The sequence below is a fragment of the Halichoerus grypus genome, chromosome 2 (genome assembly GCF_964656455.1).
Source record: "Halichoerus grypus chromosome 2, mHalGry1.hap1.1, whole genome shotgun sequence".
Classification (NCBI taxonomy): domain Eukaryota; kingdom Metazoa; phylum Chordata; class Mammalia; order Carnivora; family Phocidae; genus Halichoerus; species Halichoerus grypus.
In genome coordinates this window covers 121,278,316-121,297,858 of record NC_135713.1, presented here as the reverse complement: position 1 = coordinate 121,297,858, position 19,543 = coordinate 121,278,316, and the positions used below count along the sequence as shown (strand labels likewise).

The following is a 19,543-nucleotide window of genomic DNA, read 5'->3' as shown; positions in this document are numbered from 1 at the left end:
CCAGAGCTCCCAGGGCTTAACACCAACTGCTGCCAAAGTCTAAATCTGTTGGCTTTTCTGAGTCCAGCATTTAGCAAGGGGATAATAACATCTGCCTTCCTTAGAGACTAGTTCTGAAGGTCACAAGATAAATGTGTGAAAGTGTTTTGTGAGTATCACGCACTTAATCAGTATGAGACAGTATTATTCCAGTTAAAGGCAACTTTCTAGAAAACTAAAAAAGGGTAGGGATAGACATAAAGAAGGTAGGTATTTAAATGTATTTCCCCTCCATTCAAGTTCCAATGAGATCCATAGATTAATTGTGACTGGCAAAGGCACTCTGCTCAGGACAGATTCTAAAGCAACAACAGAAACTGAAATTCAGCAGTAAGAATCTTTACTCCATATCAGGTTAACTTCTATCGTTGTGAAATCTTCAGGTCCTAGAAATGAGCTCCTGAGAGATCTTCCTACCTTTCCAGTTCTGGTAAAATCTGACCTCCTGGGGGAAACACTGAAACCCAACTGATGTGAAAAGACCTAGCAAAGATATATTTGAAACTAGAAGATATCAAATGACTTCCCCTGAGGTTGGTCCCAAGTTTGGTTTCAAGTTCTCACCTTGATGTGTTTAGCTACTTCCTAGAGGAGCTGGAGGAATTAATTACCTGAGCCTGACAAGAACCAACAATAAGTATATCCGGACAAGGCTACAAACTTTTGCCGACAATAGTTCATGGCCAAACCTGTTTCTCACTCTGGCTCTCATTTGCACAGAGCATTAGGAGAACAGATGATGTCAACACCAGTCGAGAAGACAAGTTATCTCAATACTCAACCCTGGCAGGAGAACTTGTGCCCTGATTTATTTTTAGTGCTTTTTTACCTCAGTAATCCAGTAAGCTGACGAAAAGCCAGCAACCTGACTATTCTCTGAGCTCACCACCCTTATTTATCTCTTAGCAATCAGCAAGACATTTAGTCATCTGGGGGAGAACCTACTAGGAGCTTGGGGTCCCATCATTTGCAAACTTTCAGAGACCACACAGGATTATTTTCCCAACCCAAGTAGAAGCATGGTAGTAATCATTGGTGGCAATCTTTGACTCAAGGGAGAAAGACAAAGAGAGGTTGCTAAAAAAATAGGTCTATCTACAGTCTACCATTTTTATCAGCAGGGTAGAGGATAGGGTAAAAAGCAAGAATTCAGCTTTACCTTTCATGAAATGTTAGATCTTAAATTAAGGCACACATTCTGCTTATCTTAAGCTTCAGATAGGACTGTTGCAAGGAATTCACAATGAATAGAGAGTATTTTCACCCAGATGCAGAAAGTGAAATATCAAAATATTCATCAGACATTTCCACATTTTTGCATTTGGATTTAACCCCAAATATTTAATTTTATTTCAACCTCATACAGCTTGTGAGGACAGATTTATCCAACACCAGCTGTCCTCATAGTTAAAAGCTACACCACAAAGATAAAATTAGAATCGAGTCAGGATCATATTTCTCTGCAAGAATTCTGCTCTATGTCCCACTGATGCCCTGAGCCACAACTGACAAACCAAATACCAGCATTATTCTTGTTTTTCTTGAACAATTCCTAAGCAGCCACAGTGTGGTGGAAACTGCATATATCACAAAAAAAAAAAAAAAAAAAAAAGGCATGAACCCTAAACATATAGAATTATACCCATGGGTACAAACTTATTTCCAAGATTATTTCTCACCCAAATGGGAGGAAAAGTATGTACTGTTTCAACAGAGCAAGGAGTAAGTGAAGTCAACTATCACAACTCTACCACCACCCTTTTATTCTGGAATTTTCCACCATAGGAATTTTCCAAACACACATGAGACTCAAATTAGACTGAAGTCTGGATAAGGTATGTTCATTAAATCAAACAGTAAAGACCAAATGTCATCATTTCAGTGTGAGATATTTGGGATGACAATGTGTTACGTAAAAAAAATAATAATAATAAGGAAGAATAATCTCAAGATTCTAAAAGATTATTTGTCAAATACTCACCTTGACTGAAATCTAACTGTAACAGTGTAGCTGTAAAAATACATTGCTAACATTCTATGTTCAGTTTAGAAGATCGTACTTCTCAACAGGCATTTTATAAGAGGAAAAAGCAAAAGTGATCAATAAACACACAAAAGATGTACAACCTCATTTATGAATAAAGAAATACAAGTCTATAAAATAATGAGATACTATATTATGAGGATTATAAGGAAGTTATTTTCAAATAACTATTGAGAATGTACTATTTCACGAAAGGGCAATTAGGCTGTTTAACTATTAAAATATAAAATGTATGTGCTTTATTCTCCCTTATAATTCCACTGCTACAGATATACTTATAAGAAGATGCAAAGGTGTATTTATAAAGATGCTCATTTAAGTATTGTTTTTAACAACTCCCATATTCAACAGTGAACTGATAAATTATTATAAACCATATAAAAAATTCTATGTAGAAATTTAGAAGAATAAATTAGATTTTTATGTGCTGTTATCAAATGATGACCCAGATATATTAAGTGCAAAAGCAAGGTATAATATATATAGTATGGTTGCATTTATGAAATAATAAAATTATATACAGAGCTATACATGTATATAACTATATATCCGGAAGGATATTAAGAAATTGTTAATAGTAGAAATTGGAGACTGGAAAGGGCCAACTTTGACTTTCACTTCATACCTTCCTTACCCTCTGAATTTTTAGAATTTTTGCCTTAAACATCTGCTACTTTTATTTCTAAAAATCTCTGGCAAAAAACAAAAATCCTGTGGCATTCATAAATTTGTTTCAATTTTCTGGAAAATTCATTTGCATGGAACATCCCAAGTCCCTAAAAGTACTTTATGAATCAAAAGAATTAAATTATACTCAGAGTAGTTTATAACACTGACTGTATTTTATTGTATTTTGTTTCTCTGAAAACTGGTAATTGGCCAGAATTTGGTTTGGTTAAATTGGCCAGAATTCCATTCACTTACTATGACAGATAACAAAAAGGAAACTGCTTTCACACATCTCTTTTATTTTGAAAATAGATTTGACTTTCCAGGATATATTTCTTCATACCTGGGTGTCATTTCAATGATTTGGAAAGATTTAATGCCATACGATCTAATGTTGGAAGAATATTAAGTATGACAATACTCTGAGAACATTAAATTCCTCCGAGACATTCATAAAAAGGACCTCTGTGGCAATAATCAATTTGTTCTCTGTATTTACAGGTCTGATCATGCTTTTTGATAATTTTTTTAGATTCCATTTATGAGTGGAATTATATGGTATTTGTCTTTTTCAGTCTGACTTATTTCATTAAGCATAATACCCGCTAGGTCCATCCATGTTGTCTCAGATGGCACAATCTCATCCTTTTTATGGCCGTATAATATTCCTCTGCGTGTGTGTGTGTGTGTGTGTGTGTGTGTGTGTGTGTCACATTTTCCTTATCCATTCGTCTATTAATAGACACTTAGGTTGCTTCCATGTTTTGGCTATTGTAAATAATGCTGCAGTAAACATAGGAGTACATGTATCTTTTTTAGTCAGTGTTAGTGTTTTCACTTTCTCTGGGTAAATACCCAATAGTGGAATTACTTGATCATATGATATTTTTATTTTTAATTTTTTGAGGAACTCCTATACTGTTTTCCACAGTGGCTGTACCAATTTACATTTCCACCAACAGTGTATGAGGGTTCCTTTTTCTCCACATCCTCGCCAACATTTGTTGTTTCTTGTCTTTTGGATTTGAGCCATTCTAACAGGTATGAGGTGATGGTTGCCGGAGGGGAAGGTGGTAAGAAGTTGGGCAAAATGGGTGAAGGAAAAAGGGAGATACAGGCCTCCAGTTATAGAGTAAGGAAGTCATGGGAATAAAAGGCAGAGCATAAGGAATACAGTAATGATACTGTAATAGCAAAATAATGAGACAGATGGTAGCTACACTTGTGGTAAACATAATGTATAAACTTGTCAAATCCTAAGTTGTATACCTGAAACTAATGTAACATGTCAACTATATGCAAATGAATGAATGAATGAATGAATGAATGAACATAGGAACAAACAAAGACCTCTGACCTCAGGTTCAAGAATCCAAGGAACTAAGACTGAGTAAATGACAAGCAAGCATGTTCTGATGTGGGAAAATACTCTGTAATGGATGAGAAATTTAGCTTAGTAGAACATCAGTATATTTGCTAGGACTACGACCTCACCTGATCTCACCAAACCTCAGGCTGGAGATAACTACTCAAATTATCTGCATTCTGACATACCGCATAGAAAAGCCTTCCACAGATGTAGGCTGAGGTGGTGATTTTAATTTCCTTCTCTTAGGATGGATTCTCCATGATACTACTTTTGAGTATTTTAAGTTTGCACATGTAGATTTTTTTTTAAAGGGACCTCAGCTGCATGACACATATAATAATTTACATTATGAATGGTACCTGATCGTCCTCTACTTTATTTCCTGCTTCATTTCCTTATTTATTTTAAAAAAATAAAATGAATCCTGTGAACCCATCACTCAACCCAAGAACTGGAACAATACCAATAACTGACAGTATCTATGTGTTCCTCCCCTAAATCTAACCCCTACCGGCCTTCCCTCAATTTTAACCACAATCCTTTATTTTGTGTTTTATCATATCCTTGTTTTTTTTTTTTACATAGTTTTATCAAGGGTAGACTATGTTAACTATCTTATGTTAAAATGCCAGAATTAAACAGGATGAACATTACAATGATGTTGATGAAGGGCAGGACCCTGCATCAGACACTGGGAAAAACAAAGATACCTGAGAGAGCAAAGCACTGTACCTGGCACTCAATACATTTTGGATGAACTGAATCTAGCAAAAAAAATTTACCAAGGACACAGTTTATGACTGCATCCTTAAATAACAAGGGATTTCTTAGAATTTGAGCAGACTAAAGAGATTTGTGATCTAAACAACTCCCCCAGCTCCCACCCAAGGGCCACTCTGTAAAACAGGTCACTTCCTGGTTGCCAGCCCCCTCCTCTCTCTCCTTTCTGCAACTTCTTCTCATTTGGCATTAAGGACCAGAAGTAGAGTCTCTGCTACTTGATAGTTAATACAAAACTTCTAACCCACCTGTCCTACACATGATGACAGATAAATCTCCCTTAAGTACAGGTCCTGTCATGTCATTCTATACCCAGTACGGAAACCCGCAATGATTCCTTAACACATATATCATCTAAATCCTTAACCTGGTGCTCAAGGCTGTTTGAGATCTGATCCTAACCAATCTTTCCAACCTTCTCTCTCCTGTCAAACTGACTTACTTGCTATTCCCTATGCATGCCTCACATTTTAGCCAATGTTAAGACTCTGCCCGTGCTATTTATCAAAGTGTAGTCTGTAGACAGGCAGCATCAGTCTTATCTGGGAGTTTGTGAGAAATGAAGGATCGCAGGCCCCAACCCAGACCTACTGAGTCAGAATCTGCATTTCAACAAGATTCTCAGGTGATGCAAATGCATGTTAAATTTTGAGAACCACTATAAAGCTATCAAATGCTTTTCCATGGTGCTTGAAACTGTTATCATTATTTATCTCCCTACAGAACACGTGAGCACCTAGAAAGCAAGGGGCCATCCAAAGTATGTACCTAAGATATGCTACTGAACCCTCAGAAACAAAGGAATATACTAAGTGGATACTCAACAAAGTTCTACAGATTGACTAATTTAGTTTCAGTTCTGCAGCTAAAAAGATAACTAAAACCAGCAGCCTTCACTCTATGGTCTGACAAATCAGAGCAAACATAGACATCATACCCACACAAGCATACATGGGCTTACACAGTCTTTTATGGATAGGATTCTTAACAGGAAAGAAAATTGTAAAAGAAAGTGATGTTCAGGGTGCCTGGGTGGTTCAGTCGGTTAAGTGTCTGCCTTCAGCAGGGTCCTGGGATCAAGTCCCGCACTGAGCTCCCCACTCAGTGGAGAGTCTGCTTCTCCCTCTCCTGCTGCCCCTCCCCATTGCTCATGTTCACTCTCTCAAATAAATAAATAAATAAATAAAATCTTTAAAAAAAAAGAAAGTGATGTTCATGCCTGACATAACGATCCAAACTATTTTTGGGTCAACCAGACAATCACTCTAAGTTCTTTTGAACTAAAACTGAAGGCCTAGCTTTACTTGATGGGCTCTGATATTTTGGACTCTAGTATTTTGGACTTTGGACTCTAATTTTTGGACTCTAATATTTAAGGATTCTCTGACTCGAAGGGATATCACTTCTGCACTGTCCCAGAAGCGACTGGACGGACCAGGGAGAGCCCTGAGATTAAGTCTGAAGCTGCAAAGCCTGACTTCCTCTCTCCGTTCTCTCTAAACCCCAGCTTCTCCGTAACCTCCCTGAAAAGCTCCTGCTCTGCACATGTGTCTGCTATCATGACCCCTGCCCCCCCCACCTCCTGGCACTTCAAACTGCCCCTTGCCTCCATGAGCTTGTCACTGTCACACTTCTCTCCCCTAGTCTGTACTTAGCTTCTAAGTCTTTCACACTGCCAAAGTGACAGTGAGCTAAATTAAACTGTGCTAAAAGAAGAAAAGACAGAAAGATGTCCCGCTAACCTGTCTTAACCATCCTCTTCTCCTTCCCGTGCGTAATTCCTTAGGAACTTTCTGGAAAGAAGTGTAGTGGGGTATCATTATATCATACTCTAGAGTGAAGGGGCGGGACCTAGTAAGAATCTGCCCTTTGGATCTGTTATTTTCTCACTGAACACACTTTCAGTTCTGCCTCTGCCAAGGTCTTTGATGTGGGTCTTGGAGGCTTTGACCCAAAGTTATTTCACATCTCAAAAATGCAATCAATATAGTTACCACACATCTCTCTCACATTTTACAGAGATTTTTGTACACTGTCCAGTTCAATTTATTTCAACACCACATATATTTTCTAATACATCTAAGCAATAAACAGAAACCACTGTCAGAGTTACGTTTTTGACCCAATGTCCAGGGTATGAGAAGATTATTCGTGAACATTTCGGTTCATATCCTTATAAGGTCCCTCCTGAACCCAAAAGCTAGTTATAAAGTTAACTTCAGGCTTTCCCTTAGAACCTGGGTACCCTTTCCTCTGATTTCCCAAGAAATACACAGGTCAAGGAAGTATATTTCTTATAACAGAGGTAAAAGGCTCTCTGCTCTAGAGATGGACTATGTGGATTTTATTCCTGGCTCCACCACTTACTAGCTATGTGACTCTGGGCAATTTGGGTCACCTTTGTAAGCTTATGTTTCCTCATTTGTAAAATGAGAAAAACAGTATCTCTACATCTTGGGGTTTTTTGAAGAATCAATGACAAAATGCATATAAAGTGGTTAATACAGTGCCTGGGTATTAATCTCATTTTATGGTTGTTAAAAATCAAAGCTCAGAGAGGACTGTACGTGGTCTTTTTTGTTTTCTTTAATTTGCAAAGCCTGCTTAATGCTACAAATTCTCCTCTCTAGGACTCTTCTAGCTACAGAGAGCTCTAGCACATGCTGCTGTCCATGTGGTGGGTAACCTGACTCCCAGCTAATGACAGTGTGTGGTCTTAGCTGTCCTGTGCACACAGTATTCCTCTCGGCAATAACTCTACATGTACGCGCAGGGCAAATAGAAACGGAACACTTCTAAAAATCAAGCATGATCTTATAACATAAAAACTCACATACTCAAGCCAGTGGCATCAAAAAAGACAAATATCCTCTATTTTAGGGTAAATACCAAAAGGGAATGAAAGTTTTAGGGTTAAATACCAGTCTCTTCTGAACTTAGCAGGATGTGAAAGAGATTAAGAGGAATCTCATCTCCCCTACCTCCTAGACGGCTTGCCAACGTGCTTCAGAGTGCCCCCACCAGAAAGTGCGTCATCTGGGTTGAAGTAATGGCTCTTACTGTTTAAAGACAAAAGAAGGGGCGGAATACATCCATGGACAAATTGGTGTCTTTGTCTGAACCACTCTTTCAGAGGACTAACATATATAAAACAAGCCAGTTTTGATGTGGGCTTGAGGACGTGATAGCTTTTGAGGGTTCAATCTAAACAAAGAAAACACCGTACCTACGGGAAAGGTTTCTGGAGAGCAAGAGGGTGACAGAGGTGGGGAGAGCTTACAAAATACAAACTTTCATCAATTTGGCGGTTCTGCCTAAAGTTGGAATGAAGGTGGTTTATTGCTTCCAAGACAGTTAACTTTTCTCCTGGCATCTCTCATTAGCACAGTCACTGCCAGGGCTGCAGAATGAGACCGGGAAGGAGTAAAGAGTATTTTCCTAGAGTCTAGGCCTCTGCCACCACTGCTCCTTTGCCACAGGGCTAGTTCAAGTTCAATATCTTAAGCGCAGGTCAGAAAAAAAATCTGCTAAACCCGATCCTGAGCTAAATTCGAAAATTCTCTAAAAAAAACAAAGTAAAAAGTAGCTTGCCACAGGATTCAAACCAAACAGCTGTTTATCTTGGTATTTGAGCCCTAAGACCTGAATTTTTTATAAGAAGAACTGTATCAATTGGGTCTTTGGCAGGTAGTTCCTGTACTGCCATAGCTGAGGGTCCAAGAATCACAACAGAACAAAGTAAGAGAAGTTTTCCTTTATTTTTTTTTTTATTTTTTTATTTTTTTTAAAGATTTTATTTATTTATTTGACAGAGAGAGAGACAGCAAGAGGGAACACAAGCAGGGGGAGTGGGAGAGGGAGAAGCAGGCTTCCCGCCGAGCAGGGAGCCCGATGCGGGGCTCGATCCCAGGACCCTGGGATCATGACCTGAGCCGAAGGCAGACGCTTAACGACTGAGCCACCCAGGCGCCCCGAGAAGTTTTCCTTTAAAAGAGAAAGAATATTATTGGAATACTTGCTCTTCGAGCCCTAGGCCTCAGGGTGAGAAATCCAACTACCCTGAGGCCACTGTGGTACAAAAAACGAAGCCACATGGAGAGGCCCTGGAGAATGAGATACCATGTGGAGAGAGAAAAATAAAGACAGATGAACACCAAGCAGCATCAAGATGTCAGGCATGTTGGTAAGCAAACCATCTTGGAAAAATGCACTTTCTAGGCCCAGTTACCCCAGATGATCAGAAATGAATTAAGAGCTCCTAGATATGTCCCGCTTTTTTCCAAGCCCACTAGGATCTCAGCATCAGGGAGAGGAAATAGTGACATTCCTAATCAAGACCAGGCATCCTATCTTTTGACAGAGAGGCATCCTGAGAAAGGCCATGCCCAATGTGGACTGTGACAACAGGAAAACCAGTCAGTAAAGGTTGAGACACATAGATACCCAAACAGAAATCTGTATGCCACTTAGAATATAGCAGTTATCTTTTAAAATAGCTTTGTAGATAGATGAATGGATAAAGAAGATATGGCACGCGTGCGCGTGCGCGCGCGCACACACACACACACACACACACACACACACATCACACATGATGGAATATTACACAGCCATAAAAATGGATGGGATCTTGCCATTTGTGGCAACATGCATAGACCTACGGGGTATTATGCTAAGTGAAATAAGACTGAGAAAGACAAATACCATATGATTTCACTCATAAATATATATATAAATATAAAAAAAACAAACAAAAAGCAGAATCAGACCTACAAATATAGAGAACTTCCCTCTGACTGCCAAAGGGAAGGGGGGTGAGGAAATGGGCAAAATGGATGAAGGGGAGTGGGAGATACAGGCTTTCAGTTATAAATTAATTAAGTCATGGGAATATAAGGGACAGCATAGGAAATACAGTCAACGATATTGTAATAACATTATATGGTGACAGATGGTAAATACATTTGTGATGAGAATAGTATAACATATAGAGATGTTATATAGATGAATCACTATGTTATACCCTTTAAGCTAATGTAACATTCATTATATGTCAGCTATAGTCAAATAACAGTGAGTATTTTATTCTAACATAGAGAGACATGACTGATAATGTCCTTGATACAGATCTCCTGCTTGGCACTGTGTAAAATCAAGAAATTTGACAAACTCTGGGGAAGAAGCAAAACATTAAGTATGATCAAATAAATTTTCTAGTCATATAGAAAACAGTAGTCCACCTATCACAATAGTTTAACTTGTTGAAAATAAGAACAGGTTATTTCTTTTTTCTGAAAAGCAAGAGAAAGAAGGAAAGAGAGAGCCAAACATGAAGGTAGTATGGTAAAGCATAAAGACACCTGGGAAAAATAAAAATCCACTGTTGCTAGAAAATGGTCTAGGGATGCCTGGGTGGCTCAGTCAGTTAAGCGTCTGCCTTCGGCTCAGGTCATGATCCCAAGGTCCTGGGATCGAGCTCCGCATCAGGCTCCTTGCTCAGCGGGGAGCCTGTTTCTCCCTCTGCCTGCCACTCCCCCTGCTTGTGCTCTCTCTCTCTCTCAAGTTCTGACAAATAAATGAAAGAAAATAAAATAAAATCCTTAAAACAAAACCAAAAAAAAGTGGTCTAGAAAAACTGGGGAAGAAATGATATGGTGCATTTGTAGAACTCCCTATATACTAAAACTTCCTTAAGAACTTTTCAAAACCATCATCAAAATACTCAGTTGGAGTACCTGGGTGGCTCCGGTGGTTGGGCGTCTGACTCTTGGTTTCAGCTTGGGTCATGATCTCAGGGTCATGAGATCCAGCCCTGCTTGAGCTCCATGCTGGGCATGGAGCCTGCTTGAGATTCTCTCTCTCCCTCGCCCTCTACATCCCCCAACCAGCTCATGCACATACTCATTCTCTCTATAAAAGAAAAAAAAAATTACTCAGTGGATGTCATATATCATCTTCTCTTAAAATCTGAGTATGTTCACAAGTCAAATTCATTCATTTTCAAAGGGACTGACACTGGTGGGCCATAGAGAGCAGAAGCTCTTGCCTTGTTCAAAAAGTGATAGAAATCATCACACATACGTGCAACCCACAACTCTTTTTCTGACTGAACTCATGTACTTCTTTCCTCAACTAGTTCTTCTTCCTCTTGCTGTGTTAGGTATAATGCGAAAACAGTGTCTTCCACAGTATCTCGTGCTTTGTGGACAATGCGAATTAATTAGCTTTCTGTGAATATAGGTTATTTAGTATGGCATTTGTTATCAAGCAAGAGATAAATATTTAAAACAAACACTAAATCATAAAATAGGCAAACAAAAGAAAGCACAATAAACTTTCCCATCAACTCAAATAAGTAACACTTAATAAGGATGCACCAACTTTAGCTTATTGTGTGAATTTTCTTAAGTTTTCTCACTATAATGTGACATTTAAAACATTTGAGGGGCACCTTGGTAGCTCAGTTGGTTAAGCATCTGACTCTTGATTTAGGCTCAGGTCATGATCTCAGGGTTGTGAGATCGAACCCCTTTTTGGGCTCTACACTGGGCATAGAGCCTGCTTAAGAATCTCTCTCTCCCTCTGCCCCTCCCCCACAACTCACATTTTATGTTGCTAACCTGCCTTACATCGCTTCTCGTTCCCCAATTTTTGCCTAATGGAGCTACTACCAGATTCTTCAGTTGTTCACTTTTAAATAGCTCTAATGTTCTATTTTGCAGACCACTGAACCTATATTATATCCATGAAGCTAGTATAACGCTGCAGACATCCTAGCCATCCAGGCAATGTTATAAGGACATCAGCACTGTTCATTTGTGTGATCTCTATGTATCTTGTAATCTTTCCAGGGTAAGACTGCCAAGGTCTTGGACTCTTCATTTGGTGCAGTCTAATTCTGTTCTCTTTACAAAGAGCTAGGGTTACACTCAGCAAAGGTTACCATTTACGTGAGCCATGAAGCCTGCTAGCATAACTCATCATGAAAGTAAAATCCCTAGCTATTTTTTCTCTCAAGGACATCCCGAGTGCTACCTAAAATCAAGAAGGAACACTTCAGGACAGGTCACATTTTCATTCTGATACTTTGGAGTGTAGAATTATTTCACAGCAGTCAAGCTAAGGGTTATTGTTGTTGTTGTTGTTTTTCCTTTGAAAACCTCCTTTTCTATCCCCTAAAAAAAATACATGAGAATTGAATGTAAAGAGTAGAGTAGCTTCAGCAAGAGAAGTCAATATTCTAAAATGAACTTTTTTTTAGAAATTCTTCCCTTTCTTAGAATCATGAGAGACGATGGACTCTGAAAAACAAACTGAGGGTTCTAGAGGGGAAGGGGTTGGGAGGATGGGTTAGCCTGGTGATGGGTATTGAGGAGGGCACGTTCTGCATGGAGCACTGGGTGTTATGCACAAACAATGAATCATGGAACACTATATCTAAAACTAATGATGTAATGTATGGGGATTAACATAACAATAAAAAAAATTAAATTAAAAAAAAAAAAAAAAAAAAGAAATTCTTCCCTTTCTTAAAGTGGGGAAGAAGTAGTGGTTCTCACCTTTGGTTTTGTTTTACCACTGAACCAATGTGAGCTCTAAAAGGTTTGCTTTCCTAAATAAATAACATTTTAAACTGTTTAAGTAATTTCTAAAGCTCAATTCATCTTTCAAACGTCAGGGTGCTAGAGCAGCCTAAGCACTGACCACTTTTGCTTTTAGGTCCAATGTCCATCTTTCTTTCTCTTATCCTCTGAATTTCATCTGCTCTGGAAATTACAGAAATCAGAGATTTTTAAAGCACAGACTCTGAGAATTTAAAAATATTTAAAAAGAGCTAACAGACCTAGAAGAAATCTTAGGGACCATCTCCCTTCTCACTTCTCATTAGATATGCGATAACTGAGACCCTAAAGGATCTTCCCCAAGGTCATATAACAAATTAATGACCGATCTAGCATCAAAATCTAGATTTTCTCAATCCTGAATTAGCACTCTCTCTCCCAAACTACCTGGCCTGTCTATATTTTCATCCTTTTCTTTATGATCTTCAGACATAGATTGTTTAATTCATGCTAACCAGTGGCATGTCCAAAGTAAGATGCAGGGTACTTCTTGGTTCCATTAGTTACCACTATCTCCTTTCATTGGCTGGAAGATCAGGGACAGGACAGAGGAAGTCCTGCCAGGCCTCCTCACTCCATGGATTAAGTGACAATATGAGCTGTCTGGCGCCTTGCCCAGGAAATTTGATTGTTCCTACTTACAACAGGAGGCATCTGGAATTTAGAAGGCCCAGTATTACCTTTCCTTTATAAGGACTGGATCTTCTCTTTTTTGTTCTCATCAGCCTCAGGATATCAGGCAGTTTCAAGGTGGGCAAAAACCAAATCTCATCCACCACCAAAACTATTCTGTTGATATTTTCCGGCTTCTCCTTTGACACACGCCAAGGGGCTTAGAGGAAACTCTAGCCTCTTGAACCAACTGACCTTATATTTATTTATAAGGTATGTTTCTTCCAAGAAGTTCCAAAAGTTTCATACATACTCTCTCACTTGATCCTTCTCTTCCCATGAGGGGAAGCATTTCATTTTTATCTTCCTACCACAGCCAGAGTGTCCCTGATGTATACAGGGTTTCTCTCCAGGGTCTAACACTCCAAGGTTAGAATCTCTAGAAGCCACACAAACATTCTCAACTGAAGTCTCAGCCGACTCCACTATACTAGGCACTAGGGATACAAGAGTGAACAAAACAGACTAGCTCTGACCTCATGGAGCTTACATACAAAGTAAAAGGACTGTTTCATTACCCACTGAATTCAGAACCATAAATACAATGTATCCTGATAAAAGAAAAAAATTACTACAGTCTCAACTACTCAGACTAATATCCACAGTTTTACATTTATCTGGTAATACAGAATCCATTTGCTAGAAGTATATATGGATTGCAGTAGAAGAAAGGAGATCTGTATTCTAATCCTGACTCTTGTACCAACAGACTGCATGATCTTGAGCAAATAATAGTTTTGTTCTTTGAAGATGTTAGACAAGAATTCCCAAGTCTCTTCTTGGTCTTCAGTGATGGGTGATTGGTTAACACCACCTAAGATGGCTGGTGTGGTATGAGGACTTCCTGCCAACATCAAAAGAGGAGGAATCTATTTCAATTGCTTTTATTTGTAGGATGGGATTGAAGGAAACAGCACAAAACAACACACATCTCCTAAGCATTAATCTATGAAATCAATCATCTCCACACCTACTATGTGTTGGACACTAGACTAGATACTTTGAGGATGGGACACTTTTGAAAAGATCCTTAAACTTAAGGAGCTTCCAAATGAAAGTACACAATAATAAATAATTAAAAGCCTATGAAAGAGGTTTTAAGTGCAAAAGAGAAGAAAGTCAAAGAGAGCTAAATTAGAAATCTCTGAGGTGGGGTGCTTGGGTGGTTCAGTCAGTTAAGCATCTGCCTTCAGCTGAGGTCATGATCTCAGGGTCATGGGATCGAGCCCCACATCAGGCTCCCTGCTAAGGGGGGAGTCTGCTTCTCTCCCTCCCTCTGCCCCTCCCCCTGCTTGTACTCTCTCTTCCTCTCTCTCTCTCCCTCTGAAATAAATAAAATCTTTAAAAAAAAAAAAAAAAGGGAAGGAATGAACCAACCAACCAACCAACCTCTGAGGAAAGGTGGAAATTCACCTGGATCTATATATAACAACCACAATCACAATAATAATAGCAGCTAACATTTACTGAGTGCTTGATACATGGCACATGCATGCATTAAGTGCTTCTGTGGACTATCTCGCATAAACCTCAAAACAACCCTAGAAATAAATACTATTATTGTGCCTATTTTACAGAATGGGACATGTGATGCTTAGAGGGAAGTCTAATATACTTAATAAATGGTAAATTCGGACATTCTGATTCCAGGGTGTTCCTCACCATTGAATGACTATGGGATGCTTTCCCCACGTGTGATATAAAGAGATCAGCATAGTATCTGGCACACAGCTTAATGTTCCCTAAATGTTATTTACTTCCTTTTTCTATCCATGCCCCACCACTATTCACCCCACCACTAATAACTCCCATCCCCAACTCACAAACCTACACACCTCTGAATTTTCCAATTTTAACATTGTTCTAAGTTCAGCTGAAGGTCAACTGTGGGCAGGAAGTTTTCCTAGACCAGTCAAGCTTCTGTCTCCTTCGGTCATAGCACTTATTTCTGACAGCCTATTGGGTGATGATGTGCTGTCTTGTGATGTCCCTGGCACTATTTAATGTCTATGATGTTAAAGTTTCTGATGTTTTACAACACTGTTGAAGTAGTTTCTATATTATTATTATGTGTCTTTTGCACAACTCATCTGTTCATATGGTTTCATTTTGTCAGCTAACTCTAAAACCCTTTGTGTTGCTCCTGAGGACCTGGCAAAGGAGACATCAGGAAGTGTTCAACAGTTCAAAAGCTGAGGTATTTGTGAAGTTTTCATTCATTAGAAAAATGATTCAAGTCAACACTTCCAAGTTTGATTCTACCCAGTTTAGAGAGTCTGTAGGTATAGACTCTCTGCCCAATTTTGGACATAAAGGTAATCTATGCATGTTTGCAATTCCTTTAGCATATGTACACTGACAGAACCTATCTTCTTCTGAACTACCGAAGAATAATTCTATCTGTACTTTGAAAATAAAAAATACAACTACCCTTAAAAAGGGGGGGCAGTTCCAGTTCACAGATTTTTTTAATCTTACAAATTATGAAATACTATACACATAGACATGAGTAAATATAATGTATTTGGGCATTTTATTTTTTTTAAAGATTTATTTGAGAGAGTGTGTGTGTGCACACATGCAAGCACATGTGAGGGGAGGGGCAGAGGGAGAGAATCTTCAAGCAGACGCCCGCTCAGTGTGGAGCCAGATGTGGGGCTCAATCTCACGACTCAGGAGATCATGACCTGAGTATTTGGACATTTTAAATAAATAAAACATACATTCTGTAGCCACTGTCCACCTTAAGAAATGAAGCATGAAATAGTATTAGCAAATCTTTTACATGGCTGAAATTTTAGCCTAAGGCAAATTAAGCACAAAATGGTTATGAAACTTCAAGGTAAGGAAGTTTTTAAAGACTGAAAAAGCCACTAAGAATTATGAGATTATATACTAAGATTAAAAGATTAGATAAATCTAATCCAAAAGCATGGTATCAAACACTGTATGTAAAAGATTTAAGTAGGAAATAATTTTTTTTTCATTAAAGCATTGTAGTATAAAGTGACGCTAGAGACTGGGTTTCCTGGAATATTTACAATTTCAAATACTCTATTTCCATAAGACAATGGCTTTCTGAAAATTATAGTATTTTGTTATTCAGGCTAATCTATATCTTCCAATCTATCTCTTCTACCTGGAAATAACATAAAAGTTTTTCATGGGGTCATGTGATCTAAATGTTGGTTTGGGTAAATAAATCATCACAGACATAATGTGGAAAAAATATCAGGTTACAAATTTAGGAGATCCTGACTCCAAACTCTGTTGAATTTCTGGCTATATAATGAGGACTAGACTTTCAAATACCTAACATAGAGGAAATATAATCAATACTAAGATTTGTAGTATCTGTGAGGAAAAACTAAAGTTGTAACACAGAAGCCCGATTATTCTTTTTTTTTTTTAAGGTTTTATTTACTTATTCAAGAGAGAGAGTGTGTGTGTGCACAGACCTGCATAGGTGTAGGAAGGGGGAGAGAGAGAACCTCAAGCAGACTCCACATTGAGCGTAGAGCAAAACGTGGGGCTTGATCTTACAATCCTGAGATCATGACCTGAGCAGAAGCCAAGAGTCGGACGCTTAACTGACTGAGCCACCCAGGCGCCCCCTGATTATTCTTGATACTAAGAACTGAGATAGACTTCTCTACTAAGTACTCATAGAGATAATATGAAGATTGACAACATCCTTCAACACATCCCTGGGTCCTGATCCCGGGGTCCTGGGATTGAGGCAATGTGTCAAAAGATTTTTTATTATAACAAATATGCTGAAGACTTCCGACCAAAACACAAATTCACAAGACAACAATATCGGCCCTATAAAGTATTGTTTTTGGGAAATGACTCAATAGCTCTTCTGGGTGCAACCACTATAGCTCTGTAAAGGTAAACGTCTGGATTTTTTAAACTGAGAATATTAAAGTAGTTCCACGCTTAGTCAAAAATTCAGATGTTCTGGATTGACCTGTTGCCCATAACTAACTAATTTGCTAGTCCTACTGTGCATACAATACAGGCGAACTAAATTTTATTAAATGCCAGTGAGATCTAGACAGAACTTCTTTTTTCTCTTTCTTACAAGGGAAGAGGAAAGAAAACATTTCTCTCTGTGATTGTGCTTGGAATATGCTACAGAAATGTCAGAGTAAGTACAGAATGTGCATGTGAATGTGCATTTGTTGCCATATGAATATAGGGGAAATTCTACTTTAAAAAATACACCAAAAAAAAACCCCTAAAATGTTCCAAATTTTAAAGTGATTATTTGCTTTATAAATTATTTCTTCTGCATAAGTGTTTAGTAACAGCTCACTGATTATCAGACAAGACAAAGGAAATTTAAAGCAAAACTATCAGGAGCCATAATCCACTAACTGATCAAAAGGAAAAAACTGAAATTATTATGCAAATCAAGAAAAAATAAGGTTTAGAAGTAAAAATGTGATTCATGCCAAATGAATACAGTGAGGCATTTCTATCAAAGCTGACTCTAATCTTTCTTTCACTGGACTGTGTTTGGTTTTGTTTCCACAACAGGATAAAGAAGAAAACCACTAGAGTTTCTTTGACCATCAGTTCCCTGGTTAACGAAACCTCCAACATCAGATCAAGTTACTCTACCTTAGTTCAACCATTGTGTATTGACCCCCAAAGGGTATGTTCAGTCTTAAAAGCCTTCTTAGGGGCTCCAGTGTGGAGACACAGGCCCAGAGAAAAAGAATCAATGCAACTTTCTTGAAAGTATACATGAGGAGAGCCTACAATTGCATAACCTCAAATAGAACAAGAAAAGAAATCCATGGGTCTCAGAAATAACTCCATGGTAGTTCTGTGGGTTGGCCATTTGTCTGTGTGCCAAACCATAGCCACAGTTGGCTTCTAGGAGTTCAGGCCCATAACAGAGTATTCCAACTATCCACGGAATGAATTCCCTTTTAATTAAAAAGGGGGGGGGGGGAGATGCTTTTACAAAAACCTAACAGACAAGAGCAACTGTATAGAGAAGGGAAAAAAAAATCTAGTCAGTAAAATTTACAAGTTATTTATGCGTTTTATATACAGTCTCTAAATAAGTGTCAAAATTCATCTCTCAAGTGTAATTGCTTGGTGCTGTATTTCACCATCTCAGCTGATGGAATGCTGGAGGACAGAGGAAAAAAAAGGGTGGCATTGGAGCAGATACCCAAAATGACATTTAAATTAGAAGCATTAACCTTTTTAAAGAGGACACTTGGGGTGTGGTTGGTAGCACCTAAAACTGATTGTTGGTTCACGGGCACCATGCTTCTAGGTTTCAGGGCCTTGGCAGTATGGATGAGAGTGTCTCTTCTAGTTTTTTTTTTTTTTAAGATTTTATTTGAGTGAGTGAGAGAGAGCACGTGTGCAAGAGAGAGCATGAGTCAGGGGGAGGGGCAGAGGGAGAAGCAGACTTCTCGGACATGGGGCTCAATCCCAGGACCCCGGGATCAGGACCCGGGGATCATGACCCAAGCCGAAGGCGGACGCTCAACCGACTGAGCCACCCAGGCGACCCTGTCTCTTCTATTTCTTAAACCAGATGCAGAGTCCCTGCAGCAGCCTGTCCAGACCCACCTGTGTTGTAGCCCCTGTGTTCACCAAGGTAACCTATCCATACTGCATGGTAGAGTTAGGATTTTATAGATAAATTGTAGATGTCATCATAGGGGTGAGAAGGAAAAGGGGAAACTAAAAAGAACCTCAGAAATTATTATTTTATGTATGAGAAAAGTGAGTCCCAGAAGGGGTGAAATTACTGTTCAATGTCACAGAGCAACTCAGGGTTTCCTATACTCTTTAGACTTTTGCTCTACACCAATCTCCAGCTCTCAAGGGCAATGCTCAGACTGTCCTGTCCAAGTAGACTATGCTCTACCTGACCTCAAGGTTCATCTGATTCTCCTAACTAGTCATAAGATGCCCTTCTGACTAAGCCAATAAGCAAAACAATATCTATTTCCTGCTTGGGTAACAGAGAGTGATCAGGATTAAGAAGGCTCCCGTATTATCCACTGGAGAGAGCAGGAATCAATCAACTAGGTCAAACCAAACTAAGGTTGAAATCTCTGGGCTCATTGTCGCCCAGTTTCCAAACCTGAGAGAACTGGAACCACTGCTTCTTGCTGGCCCAAAGTATGAGAAGCAGGACAAAGATTTAACCTGTACCAAGTACAGGATGGGAGTCAGGAAAAAATGTCATTAAGAATAAGGAGCCCTGCTATAGATTCCAAAAGCTTGCTTGCAGCCCAGGCTGTCGGCTACATGGGTCTATTATTTCTACAAGTTTCCTGTTGCATTCCTTCCCGAAGATATGTAGCCCTG

The 19,543-nt window shown here is 38.9% G+C and overlaps 1 long non-coding RNA gene across 1 annotated transcript; it reads left to right on the top strand.

Moving 5' to 3' along the window:
- Window positions 1-17,294: 17,294 nt before the first annotated feature.
- Window positions 17,295-18,818, top strand: LOC144380983 (uncharacterized). Its single transcript, XR_013445367.1, has 3 exons — window positions 17,295-17,348; window positions 17,741-17,858; window positions 18,762-18,818. It is a non-coding gene; the product is annotated as an uncharacterized LOC144380983 (long non-coding RNA).
- Window positions 18,819-19,543: the final 725 nt, after the last annotated feature.